Source organism: Leptodactylus fuscus, chromosome 4 (assembly GCF_031893055.1).
Source record: "Leptodactylus fuscus isolate aLepFus1 chromosome 4, aLepFus1.hap2, whole genome shotgun sequence".
Classification (NCBI taxonomy): domain Eukaryota; kingdom Metazoa; phylum Chordata; class Amphibia; order Anura; family Leptodactylidae; genus Leptodactylus; species Leptodactylus fuscus.
In genome coordinates, this window is record NC_134268.1 from 222,987,590 (window position 1) to 223,009,638 (window position 22,049).

At 53.0% G+C, this 22,049-nt stretch overlaps 1 protein-coding gene across 2 annotated transcripts in view; it reads right to left on the reverse strand.

The window, feature by feature from the left end:
• Positions 1–22,049, reverse strand: part of LOC142201037 (uncharacterized) — an 84,498-nt gene that overhangs the window by 60,389 nt on the left and 2,060 nt on the right. For both annotated transcript variants that reach the window (XM_075271850.1, XM_075271849.1), the window contains exon 2: positions 3,847–3,887. The gene's annotated coding sequence lies outside the window, so the exon portion shown is untranslated. The remainder of the gene's footprint in view (positions 1–3,846; positions 3,888–22,049) is intronic.

A 22,049-nucleotide genomic window follows, 5' to 3' on the forward strand; every position in this document is an offset into this window, starting at 1 on the left:
CCTGCAAATAATACCCAGCACCAGAACAGCCTGCAAATAATACCCAGCACCAGAACAGCCTGCAAATAATACCCTGCACCAGAGCAGCCTGTAAATAATACCCTGCACCAGAGCAGCCTGCAAATAATACCCAGCACCAGAACAGCCTGCAAATAATACCCTGCACCAGAGCAGCCTGCAAATAATACCCTGCACCAGAGCAGCCTGCAAATAATACCCAGCACCAGAGCAGCCTGCAAATAATACCCTGCACCAGAGCAGCCTGCAAATAATACCCTGCACCAGAGCAGCCTGCAAATAATACCCTGCACCAGAGCAGCCTGCACATAATACCCAGCACCAGAGCAGCGGCAGTGCGGTGCAGGTATACATGGAAGCAGACAGCTGTGATATATCCCCCCCCACCCCACACCATTACTGACCAGGATAGAGAGTCCTTTCGAAAGAAACATACTGTACATATCCCACAACTATAAGCTGAGATACGTCAGCTTTCATCAGAGCTATCTGCTCAGATACATCTCTGTACAGCTTTATTACAGGTTCAGCAAATTCCTTGTACAATAGACAACCTTGTGACACTACAAGTCCCAGCATAGAGCTGCAGCCGCAGAGATGGCGGGAAGTGATCAGCGGCCGGACATACGTTACTTTACCTCCTGCAGCCCCCAAAATAACTCTCCTATAATCGCCTTACAGAGGATTATGGGAGCAGAAGAGTTTGTAAGAGCAGCGGTAAACATGCGGATATTGGGCCAGACACAGCCTGTACGCCGCGACCAAGGGCACAGGATAAAGATCTAATGAGCGGACCAGGGGGAGGAGTCAATGTGACACCAGCAGGTGAAGGGTTAAGACCTATTATCTGGCTTCTCCCCATTGGCAGAGGACACGTCTATTACTCTCCGATTTCAGCCATAACCACCACTTTGCATCACTTATTTGTGCGCTTCTGACCTCTGCCCCTCCTGTCTGCTGCGTCAGACCCTGGTATGCTATTCATGAAGCAGGCTGCTCAGGATGAACAGAACTGCAGGTAAATTTAGTATATAGAATAAGCAATAGAAGCCAAAGCTTCACCCACGTAACCTGCTGGTCACAGCGAGAGCAGCTCCAACAGACTGGAGACTGACCAGTAGGTGGCAGCAGCGGTCAGCCCGGCTGGGCGCTGTCATGTGGAGTCTGGGTACCCCGACAATCAGGCGGAGGAAATGGAACAAAGGCTGGGAGTGTAAACTGACCCAACCGCCATTGTACCCGGGCTTCCTCCAGTCACAACATCAGCTGCAGCAATTTATTACTAGGGTCACAACCAGGGCAGCAGCGAGCACCTGCACCCTCAGCCAGCGGGGTATACAGGGGGGGGGAAGAGGTAGCAGTTACAGGATCTTCACACCTACAAATACTGGAACGAATACTTATTACCCCAACTATACAATATATACACACGCGCCGTCTGAATACATATATACGCTGCTAAGTCACATGGCTCTGGATCCTGGACAACCCCCCTGCTGAACTTATAACTATACATAACCAAGCTGAGCTGCAGTATAAAGCATGGAGGAGGGGTGGCACCCCCCTGCTACACTGACATCAATGGGGAGTTCTGTTCTGATCCATCGTCACAGAGCTGGATAAGAGATGCCCCATAGTCCTCAGGAAGGAACCAGAACTGCAGTCCGTCATGTACGAGGCGCAAGAGGCGTCAGGAGAGCTGGAACCGAACGTGACAACATCCAGGCCATTGGGAACACTGGTGACTAGACGGAACGGCCCGCTGCAGGATTTAACCACTTCAGAGCCAGCGATAATAGAGAGATAACGGGAACTGCACAAAGACTATACAAGAGAATAGGGCAGCAGTGCGGGAGGCTCAGGAGCGGCGGGGCCCAACGGGAGAGCTCAGGAGCGGCGGGGCCCAACGGGAGGGCTCAGGAGTGGCAGGGCCCAGCGGGAGAGCTCAGGAGCGGCAGGGCCCAGCGGGAGAGCTCAGGAGGGGCGGGGCCCAGCGGGAGGGATCAGGAGCGGCGGGGCCCGGCGGGAGGGCTTAGGAGTGGCAAGGCCCGGCGGGAGGGCTTTGGAGCGGCGGGGCACGGCGGGAGGGATCAGGAGCGGCAGGGCCCAGCGGGAGGGCTCAGGAGGGGCGGGGCCCAGTTCCTAGATCTAATGGCAAGTGGAGTGAAGCAGGAAGATGGCTGCACAGAGCGGGATACGATGACTATGTGATGTATACGGCTGCAGCCTGCTGCCCACGTAACCCAATACTGGATAGAATCAGGCATCCGGATTAAGGTGCACAGCAATTACCCCCCACCCCGGGATTAGGATAAAATGATGTAATATACTCCAGTCACCTCCAGAGCTGCAAGGTGCTCCTGGTACACCGATGCAAGCAAGGAGGTGGGAGGAGAGGGGCTACAAGGGAACTAGGCAAGGGGGGAGAATTATTACCTTACTTGGGGCCCCTGGGGAGCATTATCATGTGTGCATTGGGTCATTATGGAGGACAATGTACAGCGTATGGGGGAGTACACACTGCGGAACCTTTTAGGAGCATCCCAGGGCCCCTGGGGAGTGTTATACTGTCTGTGGGCCACAAGGAGGCATTATAGGAGTCCATGAGCCACTGGGGAACCTCGCCTGGGAACATTGCCCGTTTACTTTTACAACAGTTGTGCAGATGGCGTCCGCCATATTGTTCACATTAGTGTCGCTGTCTGTCCTCGGATACACTTAATGTCCGTTGCCTTCATCCTACGACAGAAGAGACAGTGGACACTAACAATGGTAGGGCGAGCCCAGCCTGATACTGTATGGCGGAGGGTATTATACTGTGTCTAGGGATTATAAAGGGTCTGGGGGCCACAGCAGTGCGAGATACCATGTGGGGGCCACTATAGGGATGGTATTTGCTGGGCAGTATAGGATGCCACAGTGCTGAGGGTGCACTCACATGGTGCAGATACAACTGCATTGAGTGCAGCAGGCGGCATTGTTATGGAGAATCTGAGGACCTATAGGTTTATGGGGGGGGGGATGTCTTCTAATGGTGCACCTGGTATTACCTGAATGATCATTAGAGTTGCAGCTATACCTCGGGGACTTGTGCACCAGTGATACAGTCTGCAGGGGACACAGTAATGGAGGTAACACAGATATAAAGACACAACAACACACGTGCAAAGAAACAGCGACAGAGGAGAGGAACAGGGGGGAAAACAACTCCCAAATACACATCGCACCGCCTGGAAGAGGGGGCGGAGTCCTCAGCACATGGGGCGACCCCAAATAGGAGGGCGGTCTGGATACAACAGGAGCAAACCCTCAGCTGTGACAAGTATTAGGACAGTGCGGGAGCGTCACCATCCACTGACATCAAGCAGAGATCTGGAATGTCGCAGAGGCGCTGTAGTGTAGGAGCAGACAGTATATATATATATATATATATATATATATATATATATATATATATATATATATATATATATACACACACACACACACAGGGGTCTATATCGGGGCCTTCACACGTTCCCCATCTTAGGCCTTCACGTAACCTTAATATAAACACTCCGGCTCCGAGGCCGTTTCCTGCTAAATAAGAAACAAATCACTTCCAAAAAGGAAAGCCCGGCTTCCTAAAATGGTTTGTCATGCAGAATGGTGGCCGGGAGCCAGAGTGTGAGTCAGAGGAAGCGACTGTGCAGGCAGGTCAGAGACGGCGAGCTGTGCGGGACATCAGTAAGAGTGCGGGGCAGCCCTATAGTGTGAGTCTACCACTGGAAACAGTCAGCAAGTATCCCAGGGGTCGGTGCACATGTCACATACTGGTATCTGTAGTACCTTCTCCGCAGGGGTCCTCGTGTGCACCCTCTACAGGCTTCCTGCAAAGAAGAGAGACACAGATTACTGATGTACATATATACAGCGCCCCCTACAGGACTATTACCTATATACAGACAGTATATACAGCGCCCCCTACAGGACTATTCCCTATATACAGACAGTATATACAGCGCCCCCTACAGGACTATTCCCTATATACAGACAGTATATACAGCGCCCCCTACAGGACTAATCCCTATATACAGACAGTATATACAGCGCCCCCTACAGGACTATTCCCTATATACAGACAGTATATACAGCGCCCCCTACAGGACTATTACCTACATACAGACAGTATATACAGCGCCCCCTACAGGACTATTCCCTATATACAGACAGTATATACAGCGCCCCCTACAGGACTATTCCCTATATACAGACAGTATATACAGCGCCCCCTACAGGACTAATCCCTATATACAGACAGTATATACAGCGCCCCCTACAGGACTATTCCCTATATACAGACAGTATATACAGCGCCCCCTACAGGACTATTACCTACATACAGACAGTATATACAGCGCCCCCTACAGGACTATTACCTACATACAGACAGTATATACAGCGCCCCCTACAGGACTATTACCTACATACAGACAGTATATACAGCGCCCCCTACAGGACTAATCCCTATATACAGACAGTATATACAGCGCCCCCTACAGGACTATTACCTACATACAGACAGTATATACAGCGCCCCCTACAGGACTAATCCCTATATACAGACAGTATATACAGTGCCCCCTACAGGACTATTCCCTATATACAGACAGTATATACAGCGCCCCCTACAGGACTATTACCTACATACAGATAGTATATACAGCGCCCCCTACAGGACTATTACCTATATACAGACAGTATATACAGCGCCCCCTACAGGACTATTACCTACATACAGACAGTATATACAGCGCCCCCTACAGAACTATTACCTATATAGACAGTATATACAGCGCCCCCTACAGGACTATAACCTATATACAGACAGTATATACAGCGCCCCCTACAGGACTATAACCTATATACAGACAGTATATACAGCGCCCCCTACAGAACTATTACCTATATACAGCGCCCCCTACAGGACTATTACCTATATACAGACAGTATATACAGCGCCCCCTACAGGACTATTATCTACATACAGACAGTATATACAGCGCCCCCTACAGGACTATTACCTATATACAGACAGTATATACAGCGCCCCCTACAGGACTATTACCTACATACAGACAGTATATACAGCGCCCCCTACAGGACTATTACCTATATACAGACAGTATATACAGAGCCCCCTACAGGACTATTACCTACATACAGACAGTATATACAGCGCCCCCTACAGGACTATTCCCTATATACAGACAGTATATACAGCGCCCCCTACAGGACTATTCCCTATATACAGACAGTATATACAGCGCCCCCTACAGGACTATTCCCTATATACAGACAGTATATACAGCGCCCCCTACAGGACTATTACCTACATACAGACAGTATATACAGCGCCCCCTACAGGACTATTCCCTATATACAGACAGTATATACAGCGCCCCCTACAGGACTATTCCCTATATACAGACAGTATATACAGCGCCCCCTACAGGACTATTCCCTATATACAGACAGTATATACAGCGCCCCCTACAGGACTATTCCCTATACACAGATAGTATATACAGCGCCCCCTACAGGACTATTACCTACATACAGACAGTATATACAGCGCCCCCTACAGGACTATTACCTACATGCAGACAGTATATACAGCTCCCCCTACAGGACTATTACCTACATGCAGACAGTATATACAGCTCCCCCTACAGGACTATTACCTATATACAGACAGTATATACAGTGCCCCCTACTGGTAATTTATATTTGTACTTTTTTTTTTTTTTTTTTTTTTTTTTTAAATGTAGATTGTAAGCCCCACATAGAGCTCACAATGTACATTTTTCCTTACCAGTATGTCTTTTTGGAATATGGGATGGAAATCCATGCAAACACGGGGAGAACATACAAACTCCTTGCAGATGGTTTTTTGCCCTTGGCGGGACTTGAACACCAGGACCCAGCGCTACAAGGCTGCAGTGCTAACCACTGAGCCACCGTGTGGCCCCCTAATTTATATTTGTACTTTTCAACCCCCCACACACAGACAGAAATCCTATTGTCGTTCACAAGATTATAGAGCCCTGCAGGATACTAGATATACAGCCGCTCCCATACATGTAGCCACCCAACTTTCCAGAGTTCTGAAGGGCGGCAGTCACACCTCTATGATGGAGGATGTACACCTGCCAAAGACAGGAGCCGATTCCATCACAGGAAGGCCTTTCCCACGGGAGGTTTTTCCGGCTTTCCTCTGATGAGATCGGCCCCAATTTTTGGCAAGAAAAAAAATATACTTTTCCTCATCCAGATATTAATATGGGGGGGCCTTTCCTATCCCAGATATTAAATGGGGGGGGGTGTTGTCCTATCCCAGAGATTAATATGAGGTGTGGGCCGGGGTCGCCCTAGCCCAGATACAGATATTAGAGTACAGTTTATCTGCAATACTACAATGCTGGGTGTTGTGGTGCAGCAGTGTAACAGTTGTGTACTCCTCACTGTATTCCTGCAGTGTATACAGCGTATACTCCTTTATAGGCCCAGCAGCAGCCCAGAGGAGGAGGAGGAGGAGGAGGAGGAGGAGGGCGGCTCCGTCACACAATGGCCTAGTTGTTCATACACAGCAATGTCTGTGCGAGCCTCGGCCGCTGTGGGTGACATCTTGTGCGCTGACAGTTTCCATCGTATTGATGAAGTCGCATTACAGAGAAGGACACAACAAAGGCGGCTCTGCCGGAGTCACGGACCGAGGCCGCACAACCCAAACTCCACCGCTTTGTCTGGGAAATACTTTCAGCATTGCACAATCCATGACTTCATCCCGGGCAACGAGCGGCCGCCTCAGGAACACAACGCAACACAATGTAACACAACGCAACACAATGTAACACTACAACATAACGCAATGTAACACTACAGAACACAACGTAACAACAACATAACGTAACACTACATAACACAATGTAACACTACAGAACACAACGCAACACAATGTAACACAACAACATAACAATGTAACACTACAAAACACAACGTAACACGACAGAACGCAACGTAACACTACAGAACACAACGTAACACTACAGAACACAACGTAACACTACAGAACACAACGTAACACTACAGAACACAACGTAACACAATGTAACACAACAACATAACAATGTAACACTACAAAACACAACGTAACACGACAGAACACAACGTAACACTACAGAACACAACGTAACACTACAGAACACAACGTAACACTACAGAACACAACGTAACACTACAGAACACAACGTAACACTACAGAACACAACGTAACACTACAGAACACAACGTAACACTACAGAACACAACGTAACACTACAGAACACAACGTAACACTACAGAACACAACGTAACACTACAGAACACAACGTAACACTACAGAACACAACGTAACACTACAGAACACAACGTAACACCATAACACAACCCAGAACTCACTACAACATACACGTTACTACACAGGCAAGTGTATGGCGCCATTACCCAATAACAGCCATGGCTAACACACGCTGGTGTGAATAGAGCCGTATACTGGAGCTATACTACTGACTGAGGACCTGGTATATAGACAGTCCTGTGTCTCCTGTCTTGATGGTTTGGTACAATGTTTCAGCGCAGGTACATAGAAGGCTCAGCTCACCGTCAGCAAGCGAGAAAATGGAGGCCGTGGTTTGCTGTATAATCCGGCGCATGTGATCAGGGCCCTATACATATATAAGGCTTCACCTCCCTATAGTGATAGGACGGAGTCATCCCAGTAACTCCACAATTTTAGGATTTTTCGTGATGCAAATACCACAAGCAGCAGGGTGTCAGTGCGATCCCAGGAGCCGCCATAGAGCCAGGACTTACTGCGACAAAGCTTTGGGGACGAGTGACATCAGCCCTACAAGGTGCCCAGCGTAGCACTAGTAGCCGTCACTGGCAGGCGATCACTAGGCCGCAGCCTGGCCCCAGTAATCACTGGATCTACAGCAGGTTCTCTGCCGCCCCGCTCTGCAATCTCCGGCCATCCCACAGCACAGAAATGTAAGGAATGTCAGAGAGCAACAGAGTAATGGGGGGGGGGGGGCGCTATATACCCTACAGGACAGCGGCACAGACACCAAGACTGACAGCCGGGAGGAGAATCCACAGATATACAGTGCAGGGCGCCATGGAGGGGACACTGCAGCCCTATATACTGTATAATCCCCCAGCTATACAGTATATATAATACCCCAGCTATACAGTATATATAATACCCCAGCTATACAGTATATATAATCCACAGCTATACAGTATATATAATACCCCAGCTATACAGTATATATAATCCACAGCTATACAGTATATATAATCCCCCAGCTATACAGTATATATAATCCCCCAGCTATACAGTATATATAATCCCCCAGCTATACAGTATATATAATCCCCCAGCTATACAGTATATATAATCCCCCAGCTATACAGTATATATAATACCCCAGCTATACAGTATATATAATACCCCAGCTATACAGTATATATAATACCCCAGCTATACAGTGCAGGGCGCCATGGAGGGGACACTGCAGCCCTATATATATAATCCCACAGCTATACAGTACACTCACCGGCCACTTTATTAGGTACACCTGTCCAACTGCTCGTTAACACTTAATTTCTAATCAGCCAATCACATGGCGGCAACTCAGTGCATTTAGGCATGTAGACATGGTCAAGACAATCTCCTGCAGTTCAAACCGAGCATCAGTATGGGGGGGAAGAAAGGTGATTTGAGTGCCTTTGAACGTGGCATGGTTGTTGGTGCCAGAAGGGCTGGTCTGAGTATTTCAGAAACTGCTGATCTACTGGGATTTTCACGCACAACCATCTCTAGGGTTTACAGAGAATGGTCCGAAAAAGAAAAAACATCCAGTGAGCGGCAGTTCTGTGGGGGGCGGAAATGCGTTGTTGATGCCAGAGGTCAGAGGAGAATGGCCAGACTGGTTCGAGCTGATAGAAAGGCAACAGTGACTCAAATAGCCACCCGTTACAACCAAGGTAGCCAGAAGAGCATCTCTGAACGCCGCACAGTACGTCCAACTTTGAGGCTACAGATGGGCTACAGCAGCAGAAGACCACACCGGGAGCCACTCCTTTCAGCTAAGAACAGGAAACTGAGGCTACAATTTGCACAAGCTCATCGAAATTGGACAATTGAAGATTGGAAAAACGTTGCCTGGTCTGATGAGTCTCGATTTCTGCTGCGACATTCGGATGGTAGGGTCAGAATTTGGCGTCAACAACATGAAAGCATGGATCCATCCTGCCTTGTATCGGTAACGGTTCAGGCTGGTGGTGGTGGTGTCATGGTGTGGGGAATATTTTCTTGGCACTCTTTGGGCCCCTTGGTACCAATTGAGCATCGTTGCAACGCCAAAGCCTACCTGAGTATTGTTGCTGACCATGTCCATCCCTTTATGACCACAATGTCCCCAACATCTGATGGCTACTTTCAGCAGGATAATGCAATGCCATGTCATAAAGCTGGAATCATCTCAGACTGGTTTCTTGAACATGACAATGAGTTCACTGTACTCCAATGGCCTCCACAGTCACCAGATCTCAATCCAATAGAGCATATTTGGGATGTGGTGGAACGGGAGATTCGCATCATGGATGTGCAGCCGACAAATCTGCGGCAACTGTGTGATGTCATCATGTCAATATGGACCAAAATCTCTGAGGAATGCTTCCAGCACCTTGTTGTATCTATGCCACGAAGAATGGAGGCAGTTCTGAAGGCAAAAGGGGGTCCAACCCGTTACTAGCAAGGTGTACCTAATAAAGTGGCCGGTGAGTGTATATATAATCCCCCAGCTATACAGTATATATAATCCACAGCTATACAGTGCAGGGCGCCATGGAGGGGACACTGCAGCCCTATATATAATCCCACAGCTATACAGTATATATAATCCCCCAGCTATACAGTATATATAATCCCACAGCTATACAGTATATATAATCCACAGCTATACAGTGCAGGGCACCATGGAGGGGACACTGCGGCCCTATATATAATCCCACAGCTATACAGTATATATAATCCACAGCTATACAGTGCAGGGCGCTATGGAGAGGACGCTCCGGCTACAAAGTGCAGGGAGTTCACACGAGGCAGACACGGTTCTGTGCAGACTTTGCTATGAGCCGGAATGGACTTGACACTTCAGGGACCCCAACGTAATGTCTGAAGCCCCCCTCCCCATTTACAGGTCAAATGAAAGCACCACATTGCCTTATCTTGTTCAGTAGGTTACCCATGATGCAGCCCCACATACACCACAGCCATAGCACAGCCAGATCTGTGGGGCCTCCACCATAACATGGCTATAAATCCATCTGTAGTTACAAATTTACTCTGCAAAGGATCCGACAACCTGCGGCAGTAAAACCCACGACATGTAAGCGAGGTCTTCATAACATTATGTGGGCTAGCCGGGGTTTAGGATCGGCCACCAGTATTACTCCGGGGCTCCTGACACTCAGTATAGAGGTCTATAGGGTCTTTGTTGTTCACATCCGGTCGGGACACTTTAGGCTGTGACTGTGCTCGGAAATGCAGCCTTGTCCCATGTCAGTCAATATAACAAAGCTGTAATACTCTGCACAGCTGTTAGTACAAGAAAGGGCCTTGTGACCGCGCCTGGACAATGAAGAGGCCGCAGCACACAATGTGGCCCTTGTAGAGGTTATGGCTGCCAATGTAATATTGCTGACCTACCCCTTAAGAAAGCCATCCGTTTTAGAACGTGGACAATCCCTTTAAGACATGAGATGACATCCAGGATGTCCCTGAATACTCGCCGTGCTGATTGCTATCGCACGTGGGGACACGGCAGGCTCGGTACACGGACACGTGGGGATATGTTGCAGGCTCGGTACACGGACACGTGAGGATATGTGGCAGCCTTGGTACACGGACACATGGGGACACGGCTGGCTCACACAGCGACTTTCCAGTAATGGCGGGCAGTGGGGACGGCCGTGCTGCGACTTGTTATATTTACTCGCACACTCCAGGCTCGTCTATCACATCGGTCACGCTTCATTACGGCCAAGCTGAAAACCACAAACCTTTCAGGAACGGAAGAAATAAAGGGTGACGACATACTCTACCACAGCGCACCTCTTACTAGACAGCACCCAGCTTTCCCAGACAACAGATAGAGTCAGTACCTGTGCACAGGGGTCCAGTGTCCAGACGATGAATTACTGGTAAATGGATCCAGTCACTGGCCTGTGGTCTATGTCATCCCTGTGATCCCAGCAGCCTGGACGCCAGACTAGGTCATGTATCCCTGGAGGTAAACAGTCTGGTGTCCAGGCCGCTGGGATCACAGGGATGATACAGACCCGGGATCAGTCATATCCAGCGCTCTAACTGCTGTGTAACTACAAGACCCAGCATGCACACCCTCTCTGCAATGCATAGAAGTCCCATAGAGGTGAATGGAGGATGCTGAGAGTTGTAGTTTCACAGTAGCTGAAGGTGGCCGACCCCAGCACTGACTATTGGGGGAGGGGGGGGCTGACCGCAGTGACCCCTGCACTAGACTATCAGGGAGGGGGGCTGACCGCAGTGACCCCTGCACTAGACTATCAGGGAGGGGGGCTGACCGCAGTGACCCCTGCACTAGACTATCGGGGAGGGGGGCTGACCGCAGTGACCCCTGCACTAGACTATCAGGGGGAGGGGGGCTGACCGCAGTGACCCCTGCACTAGACTATCAGGGAGGGGGGCTGACCGCAGTGACCCCTGCACTAGACTATCAGGGAGGGGGGCTGACCGCAGTGACCCCTGCACTAGACTATCAGGGGGAGGGGGGCTGACCGCAGTGACCCCTGCACTAGACTATCAGGGGGAGGGGGGCTGACCGCAGTGACCCCTGCACTAGACTATCAGGGAGGGGGGCTGACCGCAGTGACCCCTGCACTAGACTATCAGGGAGGGGGGCTGACCGCAGTGACCCCTGCACTAGACTATCAGGGGGAGGGGGGCTGACCGCAGTGACCCCTGCACTAGACTATCAGGGAGGGGGGCTGACCGCAGTGACCCCTGCACTAGACTATCAGGGAGGGGGGCTGACCGCAGTGACCCCTGCACTAGACTATCAGGGAGGGGGGCTGACCGCAGTGACCCCTGCACTAGACTATCAGGGAGGGGGGCTGACCGCAGTGACCCCTGCACTAGACTATCAGGGAGGGGGGCTGACCGCAGTGACCCCAGCTCCTGAATTCTAGTATTCTACCGTTAGTCCGACCCCTAATGATCAGCAAGTGACAGTATATCCATATATTGGCGCAGATCCTATAGAGCGCACTGACCTGGCCTATATGCGCCCCTCCCCCTCCCCATGATCTCACAGCCCGTATTATATACATGTAGATCATCACCGAGTATAATTATATAATGTAATGTGAATAATTTAGGCCGGATCTCCAGGTAAGTGCTACATGTGACGGCTTTCAGGCAACTCCCAGGTAATTACTTCACATTGCCAAGTCATTACACAAGGACGCTGCGACGTCTGCCCCACGGAGAGGAGCGCCCAATATACATCCGGTGGAGTTATAGCCAAAACCTTCATGACCCCGAGTATTCACAGCCACGAGGAAACCACAAACATCCATGTAGCCTATAGATGGCAATGGCAGACAGCTCTCCCATAGTGGCAGGGTCTGCTAAACAGAGGGGGGATGGAATTTAGGGTCCCCCATTAACCACCTTCACGTCCTCCATCTGCAGCACAAGTTTCCATCTAGGAAGCCGCTGCCAGTTGTCCACGTGCGCCGGCCATGGCTGGAGACGGAGTCACCTCTGACAGAGAACATTTATGTGACAATAAAATAAATCCCTGTATAATAGCGGCTGCCGCCGTAAATACCTGCCGGTGACAGCGCTCAGCTTTATGGGGTGGAAAACAGCAGACATTAAATCCCCTATAAACACTGACAAATTGTACAAGGGATTAGGCAGGGCTGTGAGACGGGGCGCACAGGCCCTCCCTGTGGGGCGCACAGGCCCTCCCTGCGGGGCGCACAGGCCCTCCCTGCGGGGCGCACAGGCCCTCACTGCGGGGCGCACAGGCCCTCACTGCGGGGCGCACAGGCCCTCACTGCGGGGCGCACAGGCCCTTCCTGCGGGTTCACAGATGGGTAACCTCAGCCACCCCCCAACTATTTCCTACAGGTATCCCCAATTTCTGCCACAAAGGGGTGAGGTGGGGATAGCCCTATATTGATGACTTATCCCGTTGTACCGATGACGTCATGTTCATTGGCATAGCGGCAGTTCAGTCCCATTCATGTAAATGGGGCTGAGCTGTAATACCAAGCACATCCACTAAGATATGTAGAGCGCTGTGCTTGGTATTCCGCATTCACCCCAACTTTGTGGACTCCTCAGTAGGGGGTCCTGAGGGTCGAATCCCCACTGATGTCCTATCCTAAAGATGGTGACAATAGCGCTGACCAGGGGGCTCGATATATATCGGGCAGTCAGTTCTACGAGTAAGAAAAATGAGCAAGCGTAACAACCTGCAGGACTGGCAAGGACCGCTCTGCAATTGTGACAGCTGGCTGCTCCCTATAAGCGTCCCTATAGCGCCACCACCTGATATTATGTAACTGTATGAATGTGATCGACAGGAAGTGTTATCATGAGGGCACAATGTCTGCTGCTGCCTCCACCTGATGTCACCACGCAGCACAAAGGAATACAGCGATGTCCCAGCTGGACGGGCCGGTGTGACATGCCGCCATCCTCCTCCGGGCTCAGACCCTGTGATGTCATGTCACAGCCATCTCCTCCTGACCGCCGCCGCCGCACCGAGCCAAGAGCTGCCTCATCCCAGAATGAAGAGAAGGCCGGCCACGCCTGGAGCTGGAAGCCGTGTGTCATCAGCCAACAAAGAGGAGACCGAGGCCAAAACCGAGCCCCCGCGACAGAACAGAGGAATACAAGCCCCAAACATAGGGCCTGTTACAGTATACGGCCGAATAATAAGGGGACGAGCGCCGAGCTCCTCCTACTGTCTGACTGTGCTCGGTATTACAGCTCAGCCCCATTCATTTAGACGAGACTGAGCTTCTGCCACACCATGTGACTAACGGCTATGATGTCATCAGGAAAGGGGAGCTGATTAATGGGGTCCTGGGCAGCGGACCCCCCCCCTCCAACAATCACATTAACGAACTATACTAAGGAAAATCATCAGTAGGCAAGTCCTCGAAAAGACCTTTAAGTACAGAAAATACAAGTAAGATGGGCGGACGTGACCAGCAAAGAGGCCGCAACGCACAAGTGCCGCAGCCCCTCCAAACAGCTGACCACTTATAGGAAGCGAGTCCGACCCCCTCCACCAACACAGAGGTGCGGAGAGTCCGACCCCCTCCACCAACACAGAGGTGGAGAGTCCGACCCCCCCCCCCCCCCCACCAACACAGAGGTGGAGAGTCCGACCCCCCCCCCACCAACACAGAGGTGGAGAGTCCGACCCCCCCCCCCCCCACCACCACCACCAACACAGAGGTGGAGAGTCCGACCCCCCCCCCACCACCACCACCACCAACACAGAGGTGGAGAGTCCGACCCCCTCCACCAACACAGAGGTGCAGAGAGTCCGACCCCCCCCCCCACACACACACCAACACAGAGGTGGAGAGTCCGACCCCCCCCCCCCACCACCAACACAGAGGTGGAGAGTCCGACCCCCCCCCACCACCACCAACACAGAGGTGGAGAGTCCGACCCCCCCCCCCCCCACCAACACAGAGGTGGAGAGTCCGACCCCCTCCACCAACACAGAGGTGCAGAGAGTCCGACCCCCTCCACCAACACAGAGGTGCAGAGAGTCCGACCCCCCCCCCCCCCACCAACACAGAGGTGGAGAGTCCGACCCCCTCCACCAACACAGAGGTGCAGAGAGTCCGACCCCCCCCCCCACCAACACAGAGGTGGAGAGTCCGACCCCCCCCCCACCAACACAGAGGTGGAGAGTCCAACCCCCCCCCCCCACACACACCAACACAGAGGTGGAGAGTCCGACCCCCCCCCCCCCCACCAACACAGAGGTGGAGAGTCCGACCCCCCCACCACCACCACCAACACAGAGGTGGAGAGTCCGACCCCCCCCCCCCACCACCACCACCAACACAGAGGTGGAGAGTCCGACCCCCCCCACCACCAACACAGAGGTGCAGAGAGTCCGACCCCCCCCCCCCACCACCACCACCAACACAGAGGTGCAGAGAGTCCGACCCCCCCCCACCACCACCACCACAGGGGCGTAGAGAGTCCGACCCCCTCCACCAACACAGAGGTGCAGAGAGTCCGACCCCCCCCCCCCACACACCAACACAGAGGTGGAGAGTCCGACCCCCCCCCCCCCCCCACCAACACAGATGTGCAGAGAGTCCGACCCCCCCACCACCAACACCAACACAGAGGTGGAGAGGCCGACCCCCCCCCACCACCACCAACACAGGGGTGCAGAGAGTCCGACCCCCTCCACCAACACAGAGGTGCGGAGAGTCCGACCCCCCACCACCACCACCAACACAGGGATGCAGAGAGTCCGACCCCCCACCACCACCACCAACACAGAGGTGCAGAGAGTCCGACCCCCTCCACCAACACAGAGGTGCAGAGAGTCCGACCCCCTCCACCAACACAGAGGTGGAGAGTCCGACCCCCTCCACCAACACAGAGGTGGAGAGAGTCCGACCCCCTCCACCAACACAGAGGTGGAGAGTCCGACCCCCTCCACCAACACAGGGGTGCGGAGAGTCCGACCCCCTCCACCAACACAGGGGTGCGGAGAGTCCGACCCCCTCCACCAACACAGGGGTGCGGAGAGTCCGACCCCCTCCACCAACACAGAGGTGGAGAGAGTCCGACCCCCTCCACCAACACAGAGGTGGAGAGAGTCCGACCCCCTCCACCAACACAGAGGTGGAGAGAGTCCGACCCCCTCCACCAACACAGAGGTGGAGAGAGTCCGACCCCCTCCACCAACACAGAGGTGGAGAGAGTCCGACCCCCTCCACCAACACAGAGGTGGAGAGAGTCCGACCCCCTCCACCAACACAGGGGTGCGGAGAGTCCGACCCCCTCCACCAACACAGAGGTGGAGAGAGTCCGACCCCCTCCACCAACACAGAGGTGGAGAGAGTCCGACCCCCTCCACCAACACAGAGGTGGAGAGAGTCCGACCCCCTCCACCAACACAGAGGTGGAGAGAGTCCGACCCCCTCCACCAACACAGAGGTGGAGAGAGTCCGACCCCCTCCACCAACACAGAGGTGGAGAGAGTCCGACCCCCTCCACCAACACAGAGGTGGAGAGAGTCCGACCCCCTCCACCAACACAGAGGTGGAGAGTCCAACCCCCTCCACCAACACAGGGGTGCAGAGAGTCCGACCCCCTCCACCAACACAGAGGTGGAGAGCCCGAGCCCCACCAGCACCAATCCTGTTACAGCCCTAACAGACCACACGGAGAGGGATCGGCTGCCCCTAGACTAACAGACGTTCCCTACCCCACGTAGGCCGGGCTCACCTCTCACCAGATCACACGCTTTGTAGTGCACGGAAAGCACCAGCTACTCCAGAAATTATTTCAGCTCTGGACAAACAAGAGCCCGTAACATTTAAAGCTACAGATCAACTCTGGCCCTGCAGCAGGTACATGAGGACCCTTCCCCTGAGTACAGCGGGCACGGCTGAGGACGGGACCCAACCTCCTACATAGGTTACATAAGCAGGCTGACAACCACTATAGGCAGAGACATCACTTACAATGGTAAATACATCAGCTTCATTTATAGTCCTAGCGATCTATCCATGCACCAGGTGGATCAGGATGAACAGAGCTACAGACATAAGTGCCACAGATGTGCTGAGAGTTGATATAGACATATTGCTGGTTCGCTGACTACATTAGAGAGTCTGTAATACAGAGTACAGGCCCCCTGGAATAGTGCCACCCCTGTATTACAGGCTTATGTCTGTATTATACTCCTGGCCGTATAACAATGAACGTCTGCTCTGGAGCTTGTAATAAATCCGCCTCATCTCTCCTGCGAGTCATCGCCCTCAGTCACTGCAGGCGCCATCCCAGCGACCAGTCTGTCCTATACAGAGGTTATGAACAGTTCCCGAGGTCCTGACAACTAAAACCTGGAGCTAAAGGACTGCACAGACATCAATAGGCAACACAAAGTGGTCCCGAAACGGAGCAGCAGATCCCCCCTGGGACTGCAGACCTGGTGATGTGTATGGGGGCTGAGGCCCGATGTACAATGGACCCACCTGTGGCAGTAACCAGCCAATGGCTTCAGCCGGGATCCCCAGATATCTGACAGGGCGGCCATAGACGCTGAAGTAAGCGACATGTTGTGTGTCCTGATCCTACAAGACGTTCCTGCAGTGAGTGGATGGGGCCAGCATTTTCTGCTACTGTCCCCAGCCTAAAGTCAGCTCACAGGGATCTTTGGTTCTGGGAAAGGACCCCTCATAAGGACCCCAATCCAGCTTTGTCTCTTGCAGGGCTTAAAAGGAGACAACCAGCGCGCCGAAAGCCAAGGCTCTGACAGGGACTGTATTAACATGGAGAACCTGCCTAACAATGCAGTGACCCCATCTCTGACAACTCCGCTCCCCCGGCCATAGTGGCTGTCACTCACAGATCTACCTGAGCGCTCTCTTACTGCTGCCCCGTAACCGCAGACATGAGAAGGTCTGGGGCGCCGGCTCTCCATTACTTCCATATTTTGGAAGCGCAGATAATCCCCCTCCTCTCATTTACGTTACTCATCTATTCTTTTCTAACCAGAGTAATGAATTTTTCGCTATGAATGCCAGAACTGCAAAGAGCAAGTGGAGCAGAAGGAGCCGAGACGAGGACGGTGCGAGCCAAGCGCAGGAACGTCAACCATTAACCATTTCACAGCCAGCAGACAGACAACAGATCCAAACCCAAGGCCAGAGAAGGAGGTGCAGACCCTCCCCCTACTCCATACCAGTCAGACACCATAGTCTTATATAGCACCAACATATTCCAAAGCGCTTTGTGGTCACCAGGCACAGTACAACTCACAATAAGTGGCGCAACGACAAGCAAACTCCACACACATGCTGCCCTTGGATGGATGCAAGCCCAGGGCCACAGAGATGCCGGCAAACCGTGCAAAACTGCAGGACGGCCAACAATGGTGCGACACATCCAGTTACAGGAAAGTCCGGCAGCTAGAATAATGGCTACACATAAAAAGCTGATGTCTATGGCGGCCATGTGGGCAGTGGGGGGATGGGGCAGGACTGTCCTCGTGTGCCCTTACACTGCCCGGGATCAGGAATCCCCATAAGGTGCTTATGATGCCCGTCACAGCAGACAGATGAGTATGGAGGACAGACCTGACAGACGGAGCGCTCAGCCACCTCGCTGTACCGCTATGCATGGAGATCGGAGCACTAAGACCCCAGACCAACCATTCCCCTTCCCACCTCAGTATATACAAGTATATATGTAAGTATAGCCACAGGATAAGCCATTAGTCCCTAATAGATGTCAGTCCCAGAGGAAGGACTCTTCTCTATCTCAACCACGGGGCCCCGATTAATCCTGAAAGGGGCCACACAAGTCTCCATCACTTGTACAGGAGCATACAAGTAGCATACAAGTGAATGGAGAGATGTGCACAGGCTCAGCCCCTCAGTCTGGGGGCAGCTTACACCCCTCACCCCTCTGAGAACACAGGCATGTCAGCCAAGCTGAGCAAACACAGAAGAAGAGAAGGAGTCGGGGAGAGCGGCGGTGACAGCTGGCTAAGGGGTATGGCCGCCTCCAGAAGGGTCCCAAAGAACAAGCAGACTGCGGCGGGGTCCTGCGGCCATTATCATGGACACTGCAGCGGGGTCCTGCGGCCATTCACATCATGCACACTGCAGCGGGGTCCTGCGGCCATTCACATCATGCGCACAGCAGCGGGGTCCTGCGGCCATTCACATCATGCGCACAGCAGCGGGGTCCTGCGGCCATTCACATCATGCACACTGCAGCGGGGTCCTGTGGCCATTCACATCATGCACACTGCAGCGGGGTCCTGCGGCCATTCACATCATGCACGCGGCAGCGGGGTCCTGCGGCCATTCACATCATGCACGCGGCAGTGGGGTCCTGTGGCCATTCACATCATGCACACTGCAGCGGGGTCCTGCGGCCATTCACATCATGCACACTGCGGCGGGGTCCTGCGGTCATTATCACGGACACTGCAGCGGGGTCCTGCGGCCATTCACATCATGCACGCGGCAGTGGGGTCCTGTGGCCATTCACATCATGCACACTGCAGCGGGGTCCTGCGGCCATTCACATCATGCACACTGCGGTGGGGTCCTGCGGCCATTATCACGGACACTGCAGCGGGGTCCTGCGGCCATTCACATCATGCACGCGGCAGTGGGGTCCTGTGGCCATTCACATCATGCACACTGCAGCGGGGTCCTGCGGCCATTCACATCATGCACACTGCGGCGGGGTCCTGCGGTCATTATCACGGACACTGCAGCGGGGTCCTGCGGCCATTCACATCATGCACGCGGCAGTGGGGTCCTGTGGCCATTCACATCATGCACACTGCAGCGGGGTCCTGCGGCCATTCACATCATGCACACTGCGGTGGGGTCCTGCGGCCATTATCATGGACACTGCAGCGGGGTCCTGTGGCCATTCACATCATGCACGCAGCAGTGGGGTCCTGCCGAGACCTCCAGTGATCACCTGAAATAAAACATTACACAGCAGCCGTTCACATCACTGGGCTGTAATACAGGACAAGCCCCCAGAGAGACACTGACCATGACAGAAGGGTCCTGAACAGAATCCCCCAACAGGAATCATATATATGGGTTTAACCCCTCGAGGGTCAGCCACCCCCGCCCAGGTCAGCGTTATCGATCAGCGGTTTCCTTAATGTAAGCTCAGTATGGAAACTGGCGCAGTCACATCAGGAATGATTTATGGCCTGTAGAGCTTCCCGTATACAGTATAACGCCCCCTGCAGACAGCACAGACAGACACTCTCACCATGGACAATAGACGGGACTCCCATGGGCCGGGCGGCAGCTGTCAGTGTTTTGGGTTAATGAGCTGCTCAGCCCCAGAGACTGGCCCGGTCCTCCACAAGCAGGAGGCGCCGCTGTCCTAACTACTCCCTCCTTTATTACTGTCATCACAAGGCCGCAAATCTCATCCTGGTACTTTGCCCTTTCACCCGATGCTCTGCACGTAAACAGTCAGCGAAACGCGTGCAGACATTACTATGTTTACACATCGCCATAAGACTGACTCCGCCAGCTCACCGCCTGTGTATTACACTGCATCCTGTCACTGCTCCTTGTACACGGCCTCTACACGGCACAGTACCCAGGCTCCGGCCCTCGTACACGGCACAGTATCCAGGCTCCGGCCCTCGTACACGGCACAGTATCCAGGCTCCGGCCCTCGTACACGGCACAGTACCCAGGCTCCGGCCCTCGTACACGGCACAGTACCCAGGCTCCGGCCCTCGTACACGGCACAGTACCCAGGCTCCGGCCCTCGTACACGGCACAGTACCCAGGCTCCGGCCCTCGTACACGGCACAGTACCCAGGCTCCGGCCCTCGTACACGGCACAGTACCCAGGCTCCGGGCCCTCGTACACGGCACAGTACCCAGGCTCCGGGCCCTCGTACACGGCACAGTACCCAGGCTCCGGGCCCTCGTACACGGCACAGTATCCAGGCTCCGGGCCCTCGTACACGGCACAGTATCCAGGCTCCGGGCCCTCGTACACGGCACAGTATCCAGGCTCCGGGCCCTCGTACACGGCACAGTATCCAGGCTCCGGGCCCTCGTACACGGCACAGTATCCAGGCTCCGGGCCCTCGTACACGGCACAGTATCCAGGCTCCGGGCCCTCGTACACGGCACAGTATCCAGGCTCCGGGCCCTCGTACACGGCACAGTATCCAGGCTCCGGCCCTCGTACACGGCACAGTATCCAGGCTCCGGGCCCTCGTACACGGCACAGTATCCAGGCTCCGGGCCCTCGTACACGGCACAGTATCCAGGCTCCGGGCCCTCGTACACGGCACAGTATCCAGATGGTTTTTTTGCCCTTGGCGGGATTTGAACACCAGGACACCAGCGCTGCAAGGCTGCAGTGCTAACCACTGAGCCACCACATTGCCCCCTAGGATACAGTGTATTTTACATGGAAGGCATGTGCATGCAGTGCGGTGTAATATATATAGGATACAGGCCATACACAATGTATAATGTACCTGTCAACTATGCAGAACGGTGACAGGACACAGAGCCTTGTATAAACAGAAAACTGACCGCGCTGTGCAGTATACAGTAATATACCTGGAGGTGATCGGGCACTAATATCTCTACTATTATACAGCCTGTACACTGCATATCATCCAGACTTATCTCCTTGAATATGGCCTGTATACTACACTGTACCCAGGCTCTCTCTGTATATGGTCCATACACTACACTGTATCCAGGCTCTCTCTGTATATGGTCCATACACTACACTGTATCCAGGCTCTCTCTGTATATGGTCCATACACTACACTGTATCCAGGCTCTCTATGTATATGGGCCATACACTACACTGTATCCAGGCTCTCTCTGTATATGGTCCATACACTACACTGTATCCAGGCTCTCTATGTATATGGGCCATACACTACACTGTATCCAGGCTCTCTCTGTATATGGTCCATACACTACACTGTATCCAGGCTCTCTATGTATATGGTCCATACACTATACTGTATCCAGGCTCTCTCTGTATATGGGCCATACACTATACTGTATCCAGGCTCTCTATGTATATGGTCCATACACTACACTGTATCCAGGCTCTCTCTGTATATGGTCCATACACTACACTGTATCCA